This window comes from Bos grunniens, chromosome 12 (assembly GCF_055505025.1).
Source record: "Bos grunniens cultivar Pamir isolate PY7600 chromosome 12, Bosgru_T2T1.0, whole genome shotgun sequence".
NCBI classification, from domain to species: Eukaryota; Metazoa; Chordata; class Mammalia; order Artiodactyla; family Bovidae; genus Bos; species Bos grunniens.
Genome location: NC_141176.1, coordinates 86,246,855 through 86,263,551, shown reverse-complemented (window position 1 = coordinate 86,263,551; position 16,697 = coordinate 86,246,855). Strand labels below are relative to the sequence as shown.

General features: G+C 40.1%; 1 long non-coding RNA gene across 2 annotated transcripts in view; it reads right to left on the bottom strand.

Moving 5' to 3' along the window:
* Positions 1-354: 354 nt before the first annotated feature.
* The window catches only part of LOC147362036 (uncharacterized), a 233,028-nt gene continuing 216,685 nt past the window's right edge, over positions 355-16,697 (bottom strand). Inside the window, exon 5 of one of the 2 annotated variants that reach the window (XR_015137718.1) lies at positions 355-2,769. This is a non-coding gene — a long non-coding RNA (uncharacterized LOC147362036). The remainder of the gene's footprint in view (positions 2,770-16,697) is intronic. The other variant, XR_015137723.1, reaches the window with a different exon arrangement.

Genomic DNA, 16,697 nt, shown 5'->3' with positions numbered 1-16,697 from the left:
TGCCTCAAGGAAAGATACTTAGTACTTCCTATAGCCCATGCAGTTTGTACTCTCTACTATTATTCTTCAATTTTGGGCTTATTTTTAAGAGTCTGTCATTTACCAGAAGTACTAATAAATAGAATAATGGGCTTCCCAGGTAGAGCAGTGGTAAAGAATCCACTTGCCAGACGCAAAGAGATGAGGATTTGATCCCTGGCTTGGGAAGATCCCCTGAAGAAGGAAATGGCAACCCACTCCAGTATTCTTGCCTGGGAAATCCCACAGACAGAGAAGCCTGATGGGCTACAATCCCCAGGGTTGCAAAGAGTTGGACACGAGTGAGTGACTGAGCACGCATGCAAATAGAGGAACTTTTTTTTTCTCCTGAGTTACATATTTAAGTTCAGCTATAAATTCAAACAAACAAACAAACAAAAACAAAAAGTAATGCTTCCAAACACAACACTACTATTTGTAGCTGGTTAATAAGTAAATTTTTTGTAAGTTACTTGAATAACTTTATAAGATTTGTTCAATAATTATTTCATATTGTATTCCTGGTCTCAGCATACTAAAAACATGCATTAAAGTGTTTGAAATCCACAGATAGGGGATGCCTGGCATCTTTCACCTGCATTCCTTCCTTCCAGTTAGGTCTTAATTGTCCCCAACTAAGGGCTCAGGTCTACCTAACCGCTGACCTTGGTCTGGTTCACAAATCAAAGTCATTCCAGAGACTGACTCCAGGATCTGCTTGAATTCTTTCAATCTGTCATTTAGACATTCTCTAAGAATCCATTAGATGCTTTCTTTTTTTCTTTTAACTCTGGGTGACTTAAGACAATGATGACCAAGGCATGGCCAATGTTCTCAAACATTCATGGTTTGATGGAGTGAAAGATAAGTAAAATAACCCTGACAAAATGAAATATCTTTCAAAATAGCTGAGGGAGAAGAGAAAACAGATTACCCGGTCATTGGTGGGGTAGATGGTAAATGCGTAGTTAAGGAGAAGTTCACAGAGAATCCCATCATGAAATAATCCTCAGAGATGTGTATAGGTGGCAGGAACAGTGTGCCCGACTGTAACCCGCCTTACTTACTCGGACTTCTAGGAGGTCCCTTTCCTTTCACTCAGCGCTGATCTTTTGAACTCTACATGGGCATCTGATCCTAATATAGACTCCTGAATCCTCACTGGCTTCCTGTCGGGGACTTTACACCTAAGCAGACTGTCAGGATCTATCAGCCCCAGGCAGCCCAGCAAGATCCAGGTGAGACTTCCCCCAGCTTCTGGTTCTGTAGGGAAATGGGGATTCTCATAGGAAACAGAGTCATTTCCTCCCTGTGAAAGAGCAAAGTTGCCTTATTCAACACTTGGAGGCTTCCTTTCTTACTACAAGCTCCCTATCTTTATGGGGCCACCCAGGTGGTGCTGGTGATTAGGAATCTGTCTACCAATGCAAGAGACAGACATTAGAGACATAGGTTCAATCCCTGGGTGGGGAAGATCCCCTAGATGAGGGCATGACAACCCACTCCAATGTTCTTGCCTGGAGAACCCATGGACAGAGGAGCCTGGCGGGCTACAGTCCCTGGGGTTGCAAAGAGTTGGAAACTTCTGAGCACCATATCTTTACCGAACAAACAGGCAAGTCCTATATTGAAAGACAAGCTTTTCCATGTCCTCAACAGCAATGCCCCAAAACTATGTTTTTCACTCTTCCTTCGTTTTGTACTTTGTTTAGCAATGTTTTCTACCCCTTTCTCTCTTTTCAGAAACTATTTGTCATCAAAACTGAAAACAAATGTTATCCCCTCTGTGAGACATCAATCAAGTGTGCTCACCCTGCTTAGGACCCTTATAGCCAACGATATTTGAATATGGTTTTATCGTCATCCAATTATTACATAAGTATTTGCCCTTCTTACATAAGGCAGGAGAAGTATGAGAGCAGCCGTTATTCCCTAATTCTGTGTGCATCCTCATACCTATAATTGTTCCTTAAATCTACTCTTTTGTTCATTGAACAAATATGAATCCATATACATATGCTTTCCAGGTGGTGCTAGTTGTAAAGAACACGCCTGCCAATGCGAGAGACATAAGAGACATGGGTTCAATCCCCGGATAGGAAAGATCCCCTGGAGGAGGGCATGGCCACCCACTCCAGTATTCTTGCCTGAAGAATCCCATGGACAGAGGAGCTTGGCAGGCTACAGTCCATAGGTTTGCAAAGAGCTGGACGTGACTGAAGTGACTTAGCATGCACTCACATATCTTCCTTTAGTAAACTGAATTAAACTGCAACCTCTCTTACAGAAGGATATAGATTTTGTTTGCTTGTTCAGTTAAGTTAATGGGGAAGAATAGAAACACACACAGCTTATTCCCCCCTTTAAATCCAAAAATAATATACAGTTAGAATTCTGGGCTCAAAGAGGAGAAGCAAGGGCTTTAAAATAAACCTTGTCATTCAACATGCAAAATCACAAAACTCTGTGTTTTTTCATATCCCAATGCTTCTTGTTCAAACGTCATTGTAATTCTCAAATCAATTCCATGTGTTAATACACAGGGATGAATGGTCCGCTGGCTCAGTCCTGGAGGAATTACGGTCACATCGCTACTGCTTTAAAATCCAGACTGAGACCTGAAGTGTCTCAGAATGCCTTAAACAAAAAAGTCTCATGCAGCTGTGTTTTGATGCTTGAAAAAGATCTTGTCACTGGTCGTTTACGTTCAGGACATTTTCGAAAGCTTTCACATCATCAGGCTTCACGTCCCTGAAGAAAACAAAGGCCAAAGGTCAAAACAGCAGCTGCGTAGAGGCGGAAGTGCTTAGGGCTCCTGTCTTCCTCAGTTGGGCTGAAAATATCTAACACTGAACACGTTTTCCCTGACTGCCTACACAGAGGAGAGGTTCGTGCAAGTACACTTCTTATAAAGGTTTTGGCTTTCCCAGATAAAGTTGAGAGAAAACTTCTCCAAGGCAATCGAAGTAAGAAAAGTAAATTGTGGAATAATTTGAAACGTCCTAATATCAGAGGTTCGGAGAAGGTGATGGCACCCCACTCCAGTACTCTTGCCTGGAAAATCCCATGGACGGAGGAGCCTGGTGGGCTGCAGTCCATGGGGTCGCAAAGGGTCGGACATGACTGAGCGACTTCACTTTCACTTTTCACTTTCATGCATTGGAGGAGGAAATGGTAACCTACTCTAGTGTTCTTGCCTGGAGAATCCCAGGGACGGAGGAGCCTGGTGAGCTGCCGTCTATGGGGTCACACCGAGTCGGACACGACTGAAGCGACTTAGCAGCAGCAGCAGCAATATCAGAGGCTAAGGCATAGAACGACAAAAGCCAAACTGCATAGAACGACAAAAGCAAACCGTGGACGTCAACTGAGTCATTAAGAAATGGTTCCCTTAGAGAAGCACGAATACAGTATATTAACGCATATATGAATGGAATATAGAAAGATGTTAACGATGACCCTATATGCAAGACAGCAAAAGAGACACAGATGTAAAGAACAGACTTTTGGATGCTGTGGGAGAAGGCGAGGGTAGGATGATTTGAGAAAATAGCATCGAAACATGTATATTACCATATGCAAATATAGATGACCAGTACAAGTTAGATCCATGAAGCAGGGCACTCAAAGCTGGTGCTCTGGGATAACCCAGAGGGATGGGTTGGGCGGGGGGTTCAGGATGGGGGGACACATATGCACCCATGGCTGATTCATGTTGATGCAAGGCAAAAACCACTACAACATTGTAATTAGCCTCCAATTAAAATAAATAAATTATTTTTTTTTAAGTAAAGTAATGGTTCTCTTCAGTAAACACAGGAAAAGTATGCTGCCCATTAAATGCAGAGAAACTACTTTTTCTATCCACCCTCAGGAAAATACAACGCTTGAATGGCTTTCCCATGATGCTAGGGAAGTGGGACTCATGAATTAGCACTTCCTCATCTGCTGTCTGCGACTTTCAGCTCATATTTTTGAGGAATCTGACTATGAACTTGGGATTTCAAAATAGAGTTTGTATTTGGAGACCATCTGATAGAGTTCGTTCACTGCCTCAATTAGCAGTTTTCTATCTGTGATGGGAAATTTCCCTAAAGATCATCTCACTGTAAGCAGAGCTTAATGCTTAGAACATTCATTGTTCTCCCTGGTAAACTTTCAACCTATTTCTTCATCTTGAATAGTCAGAGATCTGAGTACACAACTTCCTACTCCTCCATCTCAGACAAGAAATAAAAGACAATAGTATCAAGGAACATGAATAATAGCAACAGTGCAAAAGCACTCAGTCTTTGTCTTTGGAATCTCTGATTAGATGACAAGTGTATTGAGATGACTCATCTCTTCATAATCCCCAGGTTGAGTCATAGATATGCTCTGATTTCTGCCTTCATCTGCAGATCTGATCTCCATCATCTGGTGGGCTTACTCTGCTCTTACCTCCATCATTAAACACCACAGACATCAACAGTGACTTCAGAAATGTCTGCTACTTCCCATCTTGATGTTGTTTGTCCCGGCTCACCCCATCATTTTCACAATGTACCGCCCTCACGGTGGGTAGAGAAGAATCTTCTTCGCTAAGCGGTACAACTTTGTTATGTGAAAGGGTGCATGAAATCTCCCTGCTTTTGCGTCTGGTTTGTTTCAGTGGCATCTCTGATCTCTGATACATCCCTTTTATGATGCCCACCTTGTCCCTGCTCCATAACCCCTGATCCTAGGTAGATTCTGATGGTCTGTCACCTACAATACACACAATAATATTTGCATCATTTGTAGGCCCAAACCTCAGCAAGCCTATTTCATGATGTCTTTTAGAGATCGCCACCTGTCTCCTCACACAGCCTTCCTCCTAACACCTGAGTGCCCAGGTAATCATGTTTTCCACCTCCTCTGTTTCTAACAGGCTGATGTTGCTATGTTCTCAACAGTACAATGTGAGTGGCAAGGACTGGACTCATAAGCTACAGGTTAAGAGGGGAGAGCTGCCTGCTAACCCAGTTCCCTCAATATCTCCAAATGTGGAGCCCCACGCACCTAGATTGTTACTCTATAAAGAAATTACCTTTGCATTTGTTTGAAGGGCTGCATTTTGAGGCTTGTTTGTTACAGCCACTCAGCCTCATCCTACTTAACACACTGTAGTTTGTACCAAATAAATCACTACCTTCTACGCAACTGAACTGACTAGAGATGAGCACACAGGACATGTTTAAAATAAGCATCCCAGGAAAACTCTTGGGTAGCTGGTACTGATTTCTTCATCAGACATGATTGGAATTATGGAAGACAGATTATTTCATTACTTAGATATATTATGTATACATATGGGGCTTCCCCGGAGAAGGTGATGGCACCCCACTCCAGTATCCTTGCCTGGAAAATCCCATGGACAGAGGAGCCTGGTAGGCTGCAGTCCATGGGATCGCTAAGAGTTGGACACGACTGAGCAACTTCCCTTTCACTTTTCAGTTTCATGCACTGGAGAAGGAAATGGCAACCCACTCCAGTATTCTTGCCTGGAGAATCCCAGGGACGTGGGAGCCTGGTGGGCCGCCGTCTATGGGGTCGCACAGAGTCGGACACGACTGAAGCGACAGCAGCAGCAGCAGATGGGGCTTCCCAGGTGGCACTAATGGTAAGGAACGTGCCGGCTAACGCGGGAGACTTCCCAGGCAGGAAGATGCCCTGGAGGAGGGCATGGCAACCCACTCCAGTATTCTCGCCTGGAAAATTCCATGTACGGAAGAGCCTGGCAGGCTATAGTCTGTGGGGTCACAAAGAGTCAGACATGACTGATGCGACTTAGCATACACCGTGTATACATATTATTGAACTGAGATGCTTAATATTTAAGAATGAAAGCTGGGATATAGGATACATTATCTGCAAACTGTTCAGGTTATTGATATCATTTTAACTCATACTGAAAGCAAGAAAGAGTTATATGTGAGACCTGATAACATTTTTTAGATAGTGGAGTGTAAAAAGAAAATGAAAATCAGGGACTTCATCAAATACTAACACTCAGTATTTTAAAACCATAAAGTATTCTATTTCATTGACTGTGTTGGTTTTAAAAAGAATAGTGATAGTAATAGATTTAATTTTAAAATGTATATGTGCTTACTGCACATATACATTAAAATTTTAATTTAAAAATTATTTTTTTTAAAATATAGAGTACTGTAGCAAAACAGAGGACTGATTTAACACAAGCCCTCCTATCAGAAGAAGCAAAGGAGCAACCTAGCAATGCAAGAAGCAGTTAAGAAAGGAAGGTCCTTTGCATTAAGAGAAATGATCTCTCTCTCTCTCTCTCTCTCTCTGAAAAAGAACTATAAAAGCTGACAGTCCTTCTGATAAGTTACAGCTTCCCGCTCCAACTCATCCCTTCATTAAGATTCACCACATGTGAATTCAGGTTCCTTTTTCATCTATGATCATCTTGACCTGCTATCCTTAACTTATACCTAGTTTCACTATGAAATTTAATTGAAGACATTACATATAAACTGTCCTGTGCAACACCTTATCAATAAAAACAGACAAAGAAACAAAAAGATAAATGTTCTGGACTTCGGCCCTTAGGAAATTTCACAAGTGAGTTTTGCTTATGTCAGTCAGAGAAGGCTCTAAGCATCACTCAGTAACTGGCCTCTAACCATCTTGCTCTTGCAGGAAGGTTATCTCTTTATCACATCTAAGTTACTGGAGGACTTGGGTAAATAATCTGAACATTCCTAAAGCTTAGAGGAGTCATGTCTCCCTCTCAAGAACCTATTGAACCTGTACAGCTGTCCCTACCTCCAGTTTTAGTAATGATATTAGGACCAAGTCTCACGGAGATTTTATTGTGGAATAAGTAATAACATAATATGATCCAACTTTGACTAGTAAAGAGGTAAATAAAAAGGGCATGTATCCATGTATCCATGCCTACTAAGTCCTTTCAGCCGTGTCCAACTCTTTGAGAACTGTATGAACTGTAGCACGCCAGGTTCCTCTGTCCATGGAAATCTCCAGGCAAGAATACTGCAGCGGGTTGCCATGCCTTCCTCCAGGGGATCTTCCCAACCCAGGGACTGAACCCGTGTCTCTTACATCTCCTGAATTGGCAGGTGGGTTCTTTACCACTAGCGCCCCCTGGGAAGCCCAAATACCATGTAATGTAAGGTAAATATTCCTTGCTGCTAAGTCGATTCAGTCATGTCCAACTCTGTACGACCCCATAGACAACAGCCCAGCAGGCTCCACTGTCCCTGGGATTCTCCAGGCAAGAACACTGGAGTGGGTTGCCGTGCCCTCCTCCAGGGGATCTTCCCAACCCAGGGACTGAACCCGTGTCTCTTACATCTCCTGAATCGGTAAGTGGGTTCTTTACCACTAGCGCCCCCTGGGAAGCCCAAATACCATGTTCAGTTCAGTTCAGTTCTGTCGCTGAGTCGTGTCTGACTCTGCAACTCCATGAATCGCAGCACGCCAGGCCTCCCTGTCCATCACCAACTCCCGGAGTTAATGTAAGGTAAATATTCCTTAAGGTCATCAATCCTAACACTATTGTAGCTACAACTACTGTGGGTGATGATAACAAGAACAATGGTACTAAAAGTTTACACCAGTAGAGTCCTGACTATGCCCCATGCGATGCTCCATGCATCTCATTATAAGATCATTTAGTCCTCATCCAAAACAGGACTACGATGTAGGTACTGCCATTATTCCATCTAACATGTGAGGAAAATGAGGCAAAAAGACGATAAGTGAGTTTGGCAAGGTAACATCTGCCCCACTAATTACAAATTCCTGGAAGAATCTGGATTAGGGATGGGCCGCCACAGTCCACATTCCCTGGGAGGGAGTGCTGAAGGAGAGGACAACAGCTAGGAGAAGGAGGAGAGACCAGACGTGGTCTCCAGCAGCACTAAAGTCACACATTTGGAAGAAAACCCAGAACACACCTGCCATTTTCCATAGCAGGACTTGGCAGCTTAGAAACAGAGAAGGAGGGATTTTGGTTGAATTAATCCTAGAAACTACTATTAAACAGTCTCAGATTCAGCTCTCTACATATTAAAAGATTAAGTTTTGCTGATCAGAAAATACAAGAATGTCAGAATTCTCTGAGGCTATTCACAAACGATGCTTTATTTAGAAATTCAATTTATAATTAGAATGTTTTAATGGGTGGAGCCGGAAGAAATTACATTTTTCTGCCTAGTTTGCCTGTATATGGTTTCAGACTGCTAGTTTGACAAAGCATGTACAGACTTGAGAATGATATGCTCTGGAAGTATATACCTCAAGATATCTTAAGGGTCAATTTGTACTGACACCATCTTCTTAAAAAACTACATGTCACAATGATATGCTATTCATATAATTAGAGCCTATGCTTTTTCTCTAATAATGTAGAATGTTGAATCAGCTTTGCACTTCATTTTGCACATGTAGACATGGTCCTAGTGGCCAAGTAATTAGATACCAATTAAAGCATTTTCTGTTGTGGTATATCTGTTCTTTGCCTGAATAATACTTAATGAGCAATGTGGTTCACTGAGTGAATTCAAAATATGAAAAGGAATTATACAAATTAGAGCACATAGCTAAATGTTATTAAAATAATTTACTTATCTTTTCCCACATATCAATGACTATGGCAAAGGTTATTGGTATTTAATTTATAATAATCACTGCCAATTTATTTATTCAACAGCTGCAGGAAAAGTCTCATAAGCTACATATAAGTATGGAATTAGACTGTAACATACGATACTGGGCTTCCCTGGTGGCTCAGATGATAAAGAATCGGCCTGCAATGCAGTAGACCCGAGTTCAATCCCTGGGTGGGGAAGATCCCCTGGAGAAGGGAATGGCAGCCCACTCCAGTATTCTTACCTGGGAAATCCTATGGACAGAGGAGCCTGGCGGACTATAGTACATGGGGTTGCAAAAGTGTCAAACATGACTTAGCAACTAAACAGCAACAACATATTCTTCAAGATACTTAGAGCGATTGTGTCAGATGTATAGTTAGAGAGCCCTCCGTAACTGAACTACAAAGGTAGGCCCAGTTACTCTAGGAAAAAAATATTAGTCAAGAAGTAAAAGACGAACCATTGTAAAGTACTGAAAACTCAATATTCAATGGTCAGAATCTAGCAGAATATTCAAGAAAAAATATACTGAGAAGGAGTAGCCAGAGAGGAAGGTAGAAAACTAGCAGAAATGGTAAACACAGGATGAATTCAGTTTGCGTTATGGGGCAGATTATCTAGAAGGGGTTGGGAGAGGCTTGGCCCCGTGCAGTTTTCCTCCAAAGATTTCTCTGCTGGAAGCCTAAAACATGTGTCCACACAGTCACAGATGCCCACGCACGGCCACAGGAACACACACAGACATGCGTATATATTCATGTGCACTCGAGCCTTTTCCAAAGCCTAAGTCTCTCCTAGAAGACCTTGAAAAGTGATTTATGGAAAAAGAGTGAAAGTAGCCATATAAATTCGGTTGGCAGGCCTCACAAGATAATGACCAAATAGAACCAACGCATTTTAGTTAGTTCATATGTAAGTATGATCATTTAAAATAAAATGGAAAACAAGATTAGTTTGGTTTGAGGCAAGACAATCCATGTAAAATGCCAATAATAAATGGTGAAATAATTATGGTTAACATTTACTGTGTACTTGTATATGAATGCAACTATAGTAATAGGTAGTTTTAGAGTAAATTTTCAATATAAATGTTTTAACGATACTATGATATAGGGTTTAATGTAATGCTTTATAATGCCTTTCTTAAAAAAAGAAGGGGTGTTTATGGAACCTGAGTAATTTATTCAAGATAACTAATAAGTGGAAGCAGATCCAGTTGTATGAGGCCTCAAATATCACACTTTTAAACACACGTTTACCATTGTGTGAGCTCAATAGAAATAAAAGGAGACTGATGATGTCTCTCCTTTGCAGAAATGGAGCCATAAAGTAACCTTGGCAATGCATATATTTGACTCCAGTCAAGTGAGGTGATGATTTACTTCAACTCTTCAAAAACTGGGTGTGTAAAGCAATTAAGTTCAGTTCACTTGGTCAGTCATGTCCGAGTCTTTGCGACCCCATGGACTGAATCACGCCAGGCTTCCCTGTCCATCACCAACACCTGGAGCCTGTCAAAACTCATGGCCATCGAGTCAGTGATGCCATCCAACCATCTCATCTTCTGTGTCCTCTTCTCCTCTCGACTTGAGTCCTTCCCAGCATCAGGGCCTTTTCAAATGACTCAGCATCAGGTGGCCAAAGTATTGGAGTTTCAGCTTCAACATCAGTCCTTCCAATGAATACTCAGGACTGATTTCCTGTAGGATGGACTGTTTTGATCTCCTTGCAGTTCAAGGGACTCTTAAGAGTCTTCTCCAACACCACAGTTCAAAAGCATCAATTCTATAGCTCAGCTTTGTTTATGGTCCAACTCTCACATCCATACATGACTACTGGAAAAATCATAACTTTTACTATATGGACCTTGGTTGGCAAAGTAATGTCTCTGATTTTTAATATGCTGTCCAGGTTGGTCATAGCTTTTCTTCCAAGGAGCATGGTCTTTTAATGTCATGGCTGCAGTCTCCATCTGCAGTGATTTTTGGAGCCCAAGAAAATAAAGTCTGTCACTGTTTCCATTGTTTCCCGCATCTATTTACCATGAAGTGATGGGACCAGATGCCATGATCTTTGTTTTTTGAATGATTAGTTTTAATCCAGCCTTTTCTCTCTCCTCTTTCACTTCAAGGCTTCACCTAAGGGGTGAGGGTGGAAGGGAGCTTTAAGAAGGCAAGGATATACATGTACAAATGGCAGGTTCACACTGATATATAGCAATTATGCTCCAGTGAAAATAAATAAATAAAAATAAAGCAGTGATTCTCCTTGGAATCACTGTTTTCTCAGTCATACCCAATGATTTGCAATGGAAGGAATCAAAAAAGACTGAACGCAGTTTATCTATTTCTTTTAACATGGGTTTATATTATCTGACTTATATTATTTGAAAACATGCTCTATGTATGCAATAAAACATCAGCCTGAGTTTCCTCTGTAAGATCTCTGTTGTTGCTTTTAATGTGTTTAATGTGTTGCTTAAATGTGTTTCCTTTTTTGTGGCATCAGTCTCCAAAGAAACCACTAAGCATGGAAAAAATGTTTCTAGTTTGGGTAATAATAATAATAAGATGACATATTCTAAGATGTAATAATTCATTCAACTCACTGAGAATAGAAAGGACTCTTACATTAAAGGCTATTAGGAAAGGAAGGAGAAGAATGAAGACAGCATTCAAGATGCTCTGGAGAAAATGTTTTGCTCCATTTTAATATATCAAGATTAGAAAATAACCAACAACTGAAAGGTTATTTCCACAAATGAAAAATACTGTCTGCTAGAAGAAAGTCTGGAAGTTATATAACTTAATAACAAACTGACTCTAACTGGAATTTTTAATGTAAAAAAGAAAAAAAAAAAAAAAGGTTGTTGACTTGTGATTTGTGTCTACACCTTTGGTGATATTTACACAAATTCAGTTTCCTAATTCAATTAGAAAGAATTTATTTCCTTTCCGTGATCATAATAACAATAAGATTGATCACAGAATTAAACACAGAATTGCACCTAACATTAGTTTCAAAGTCTTGTATTAAATAAATATTTTAAATGTACTTATAATCCATGTATCACCAAACGGCAAAAAAATTATTTCCTTAAAAATCAAGTCTGATGGGAAGAAATAACATTAAGCTAATCTTTTAAAAATTATTTTGAATGAGTTCTCCAAAGTAAAATTGAATTTTTAGCTAAAATAGCAATGCTTCTCTTGAGATTAAGACTTTGAAAAGAATTTATTTCTGTATTACACATAAGAGCAATATTTGAACCTGAGTGGAGTCTTAAAAATGCTTTTAATCTTAATTTATGCTATTTTGAAAATATGTAAAAAGAGGAAGAAGCAGTGGAGGGAGGGATTAGGGAAGAAAGGTGAATGACAAAAAATAATGTTATTTAGTAGTTGAGTCTGGTTCCTGCATGGCTGGATACAAGATTCATGAAATGATATGGTTTTTATGTTACCTTCTACAATATTTTCAGTTTTTTCCTTCATAATTGTTAATCTCAATATACTCATCTTGTGTATCATATTTATTAAAATCATATTAATTTTGCAAGATGAAGACACTGTGTAACATTGCAAAAATCAGGATTCAGGAAAAAGAAAGAAGAATGAAAATCCATACGTCAGAACAATGCAATTCTATTTTTCATGAACCATAGCTTTATTGAAACAAACACGAAATGTCACTAGATGGGAGAAATTTGTCTATAAAATGGCACAAACTACCTCACACGTTGTTCCAGCTATGGACTCCCCAAGACTTTATCCTAAGTAGTCCTGTCCGCTTAATATGATTGTACTATGCAAATGAACAATATTGATGTATTAAAAGTTAAGATCTCGGTTTGTTAGTAACTACTTTAGTAATGACTTGGTTAATTAGTATATTTAAATCAGGTGCAGTTTAAACAATTTTCTTAGGTTAATCCCTCCTGAATTAGCTGGCGAAAGAGCATCCTAGAATTTCTAAACTTAGAATCTGTCCCTGAAGCCATGGTGAATGGCTCAGATGTGTAGGTCTCAGTGTATGGTCCCTCTTCTCGTTATGGATGAAGCAAGCATCAACTTAGAAACACTAGTCTTCATGTACTCAATTCTAATGCAGTTTTAAAAAGGAGACAAGTTACTGTCAAAATATGAGAATACCTAATAGAACCATAAAGGATCATAAAGAAGCCTGCATGCCGAAGAATCAATGCTTTGGAACTGTGGTGCTTGGGAAGACTCTCGAAATTCCCTTGGAATGCAAGGAGATAAACCAATCAATCATAAAGGAAATTGATCCTGAATATAAATTGAGAGGGCTGTTACTGAAACTCAAGCTCTAATGCTGTGGCCACCTGATGTGAAGAACCAACTCATTGGAAAAGCCCTTGATGCTGGGAAAGATTGAGGGCAGGAAGAGAAGAGGGTGACAGAGGATGAGATGGTTGGATGCCATCACCAACTCAATGGCAGTGAGTCTGAGCAAATTCTGGGATATGGTGAAGAAGAGGGAAGCCTGAAATCCTGCAGCCCATGGGGCCACAAGGAGTCAAACACAACTAAGGGACTGAACAACAATTTTCTAAACATGTTTGTATCAGTCAGTTCAGTCACTCAGTCGTGTCTGACTCTTTGTGACCCCAAGGACTGCAGCACACCAGGCCTTCCTACCATCACCAACTCCTGGAATTTACTCAACCTCATTGAGTTGGTGATGCCATCCATCTCATCCTCTGTCGTCCCTTCTCCTTCAACCTTCAGTCTTTCTAAGCATCATGGTCTTTTCCAAAGAGTCAGTTCTTCACATTAGGTGGCCAAAGTATTGGAGTTTTAGCCTCAGCATCAGTCCTTCCAATGAATATTCAGGACTGATATCCTTTAGGATGGACTGGTTGGATCTCTTTGCAGGCCAAGGAACTCTCAAGAGTCTTCTCCAACACCACAGTTCAAAAGCATAGATTCTTTGGCACTCAGCTTTCTTTACAGTCCAACTCTCACATCCATACATGACTACTGGAAAAACCATAGATTTGACTAGATGGACCTTTGTCGGCAAAGTAATGTCTCTGCTTTTTAATATTCTGTCTAGGTTGGTCATAGCTTTTCTTCCAAGGAGCAAGCATCTTTTAATTTCATGACTGCAGTGACCATCTGCAGTGATTTTGGAGCCCCAAAAAATAAAGTCTATCACTGTTTCTGTTGTTTCCCCATCTATTTGCCATGAAGTGATGAGACAGGATGCCATGATCTCAGTTTTCTGAATGTTGAATTTTAAGCCAACTTTTTCACTCTCCTCTTTCACTTTCATCAAGAAGCTCTTTAGTTCTTCTTTGCTTTCTTCCCTAAGGGTGGAGTCATCTGCATATCTGAAGTTACTGATATTTCTCCCGGCAATCTTGATTCCAGCTTGTGCTTCATACAGCCCAGTGTTTCTCAAGATGTACTCTGCATATAAGTTAAATAAACATGGTGACAATATACAGCCTCAACGTACTCCTTCTCCTATTGGAACCAGTCTGTTGTTCCATGTCCAGTTCTAACTGTTGCTTCTTGCCCTGCATACAGATTTCTCAGGAGGCAGGTCAGGTGGTCTGGTATTCCCATCTCTTTAAGAATTTTCCACAGTTTGTTGGGATCCACACATTCAAAGAAGTTTTGTTTTGTATTATTTATTTCTTACATGTTTGATAGAATTCACCTGTTTCAGCTTGTTCCATGAAGCTACAAAAAAGTACATGTTTATTTAGGAACACTAATTTTTTAGATATAGCTTTGTGAAATACAAACACACACACACATATTTCTAGGTATAGGGAACTCTCTGAACTAATCTATTTAAATGTTTTGTCAAAGTGAAGTTTATTAAAACTGTGGCACAATCTAAAATTGAGAGCATGTTCTGTCATTGATAGAACATTTTCATATAATTACATATTATTTTCTTCATCAGCTTTTATTTTTTTTTCTTCATGAGCTTTTAAAGTGTAATTTGTTTTACATAAATAAGATTGATAATCTTATAAACACACTTCTATGTAAGTATCCCCACTTTTCAAAAGTTTGCTTTACACTTCTTCACTTTTATGGAAGACTTTCATTTGCATTTGTTTTTGTTAACTGAAAGAAATTCAAAAAGGATTTTCACCTTTACGAAAAAAGTTGAAAATAACATTCAGGTCTTGTTTTACAAGTACTAAAGGCAGTGGCATCCCACTCCAGTACTTTTGCCTGGAAAATCCCATGGACGGAGGAGCCTGGTGGGCTACAGTCCATGGGGTCGCTAAGAGTCGGACACAACTGAGTGACTTCACTTTCACTTTTCACTTTCATGCATTGGAGAAGGAAATGGCAACCCACTCCAGTGTTCTTGCCTGGAGAATCCCAGGGACGGGGAAGCCTGGTGGGCTGCCGTCTCTGGGGTTGCACAGAGTTGGACACAACTGAAGTGACTTAGCAGCAGCAGCAGCAGCAGAGGCGGCAGGAGATTGAGTACAAAGAGGAACCATGGAACATCTCCCTGAGAACTACATTCAGTATTTCAGCATCAAGACCCCAAAGCTTTGAACTGTGTCTACAAGTATCTGGGTTTTACCTTGATACATTGTGTGTGTCTCTTAGCAAGATGTGCTGTGAGTTAATTGCGTCTTCCCTTTAAGCCATTTCAGATTATGGAAGGTTTCATAGAAATGCTCTACTTTTGGATAGAGGTGGAAACCTGTGCTCAATATCCACTTCCAAAAGGGGCCCACAAATACATTGTCTTGACTCAAAAGAAAGACAGAAATGCCAACTATAAAATTAGTACAGCAACAGTTGTACAGCAACAGTTTCTTTCCTTTCACTCTTTATTCCTCTTTCCTCTTTTGCTTGTTAAGATGCTTAACATTCGTTTTATCTGTGTTAATGCTATGCTTTCTTAACTTTCTCTGAATTGCAAAAAAATGTATAAAAATAATTTGTTGTGTTGAAAATAGCATCAGTTACACATGGCATCATGCCATAAAAACTCAAAAAACCAAAGGATATTCTCACATTCCATCTCTGCCAAATTGGTTTCCATTCTGGTAAATGGAGAATGATTGATCTGTCACTGCCTAAAATTCTACACCCATTTCTTGTCCTGAGGGTGACAAGATGTCTCTATAGAAAATTGATATGAGTAGTGAAATAATGCAGAAACTAGAAGAGAAAAGAACTCTGGTGAGAATGACTTCACTAGACGAGAAATCAAACAAATTGCTGTGGAAGGGAGAATCAAAGTAACAGATGACTCTTAAATGCAAATGTATCATCCATGCAAAATACGTCAAGGGAAAGCCAATAGCAGCTGGACCTACACAGTGTCAGAAAAGACACTTAAATCAGGAGAGTGTGATAAAAGAATACTTTTACTCTACTTATCAAATAATGACAGAATTGAATTTTCAGACTTGCACCCTAAGTGTAGAGATGATATGTGAAAAGGCATAAAACTTGAGAACACAGGGTCACGGTGCAAAGCCAAAGGCAGATTTGAAGAGGTCTTCAGCTCAGAGAAGGGGGATGAAGGGTGATGCCGTGATAATCACATCTTCATTGGAGGCACTTCGCCCTGACATATGAGAATTGGCTGCCGTGCAAGGAACCGATTCATAGGGGTATGTTTTCCCTTAGAATAAATGTAGACTTTCTGAGGGCTTCCCAGGTGACGCTAGTGGTAAAGAGCTCCCCTGCCAATGTAGGAGACATAAAAGATGAGGTGTGATCCCTGGGTCAGGAAGATCCCCTGCAGGAGGGCATGGAAACCCACTCCAGGATTCTTGCTTGGAGAATCCCATGGACAGAGGAGCCTGGAGGGCTACAGTCCATAGGACCGCAAAGAGTTGGACATGACGGAAGCAACTTAGCTCTTAGATTTTTTGAGGGAAACCTTTTCCTGTGAACACATAGAAGAAGAATTTTTCAAAAGCAATTGAGGAAAATATCACCAGAAAAAAGAAATCTGTATTTACTATTTTTTCTACCCAGTGTATTTTATATCTATTTTAGC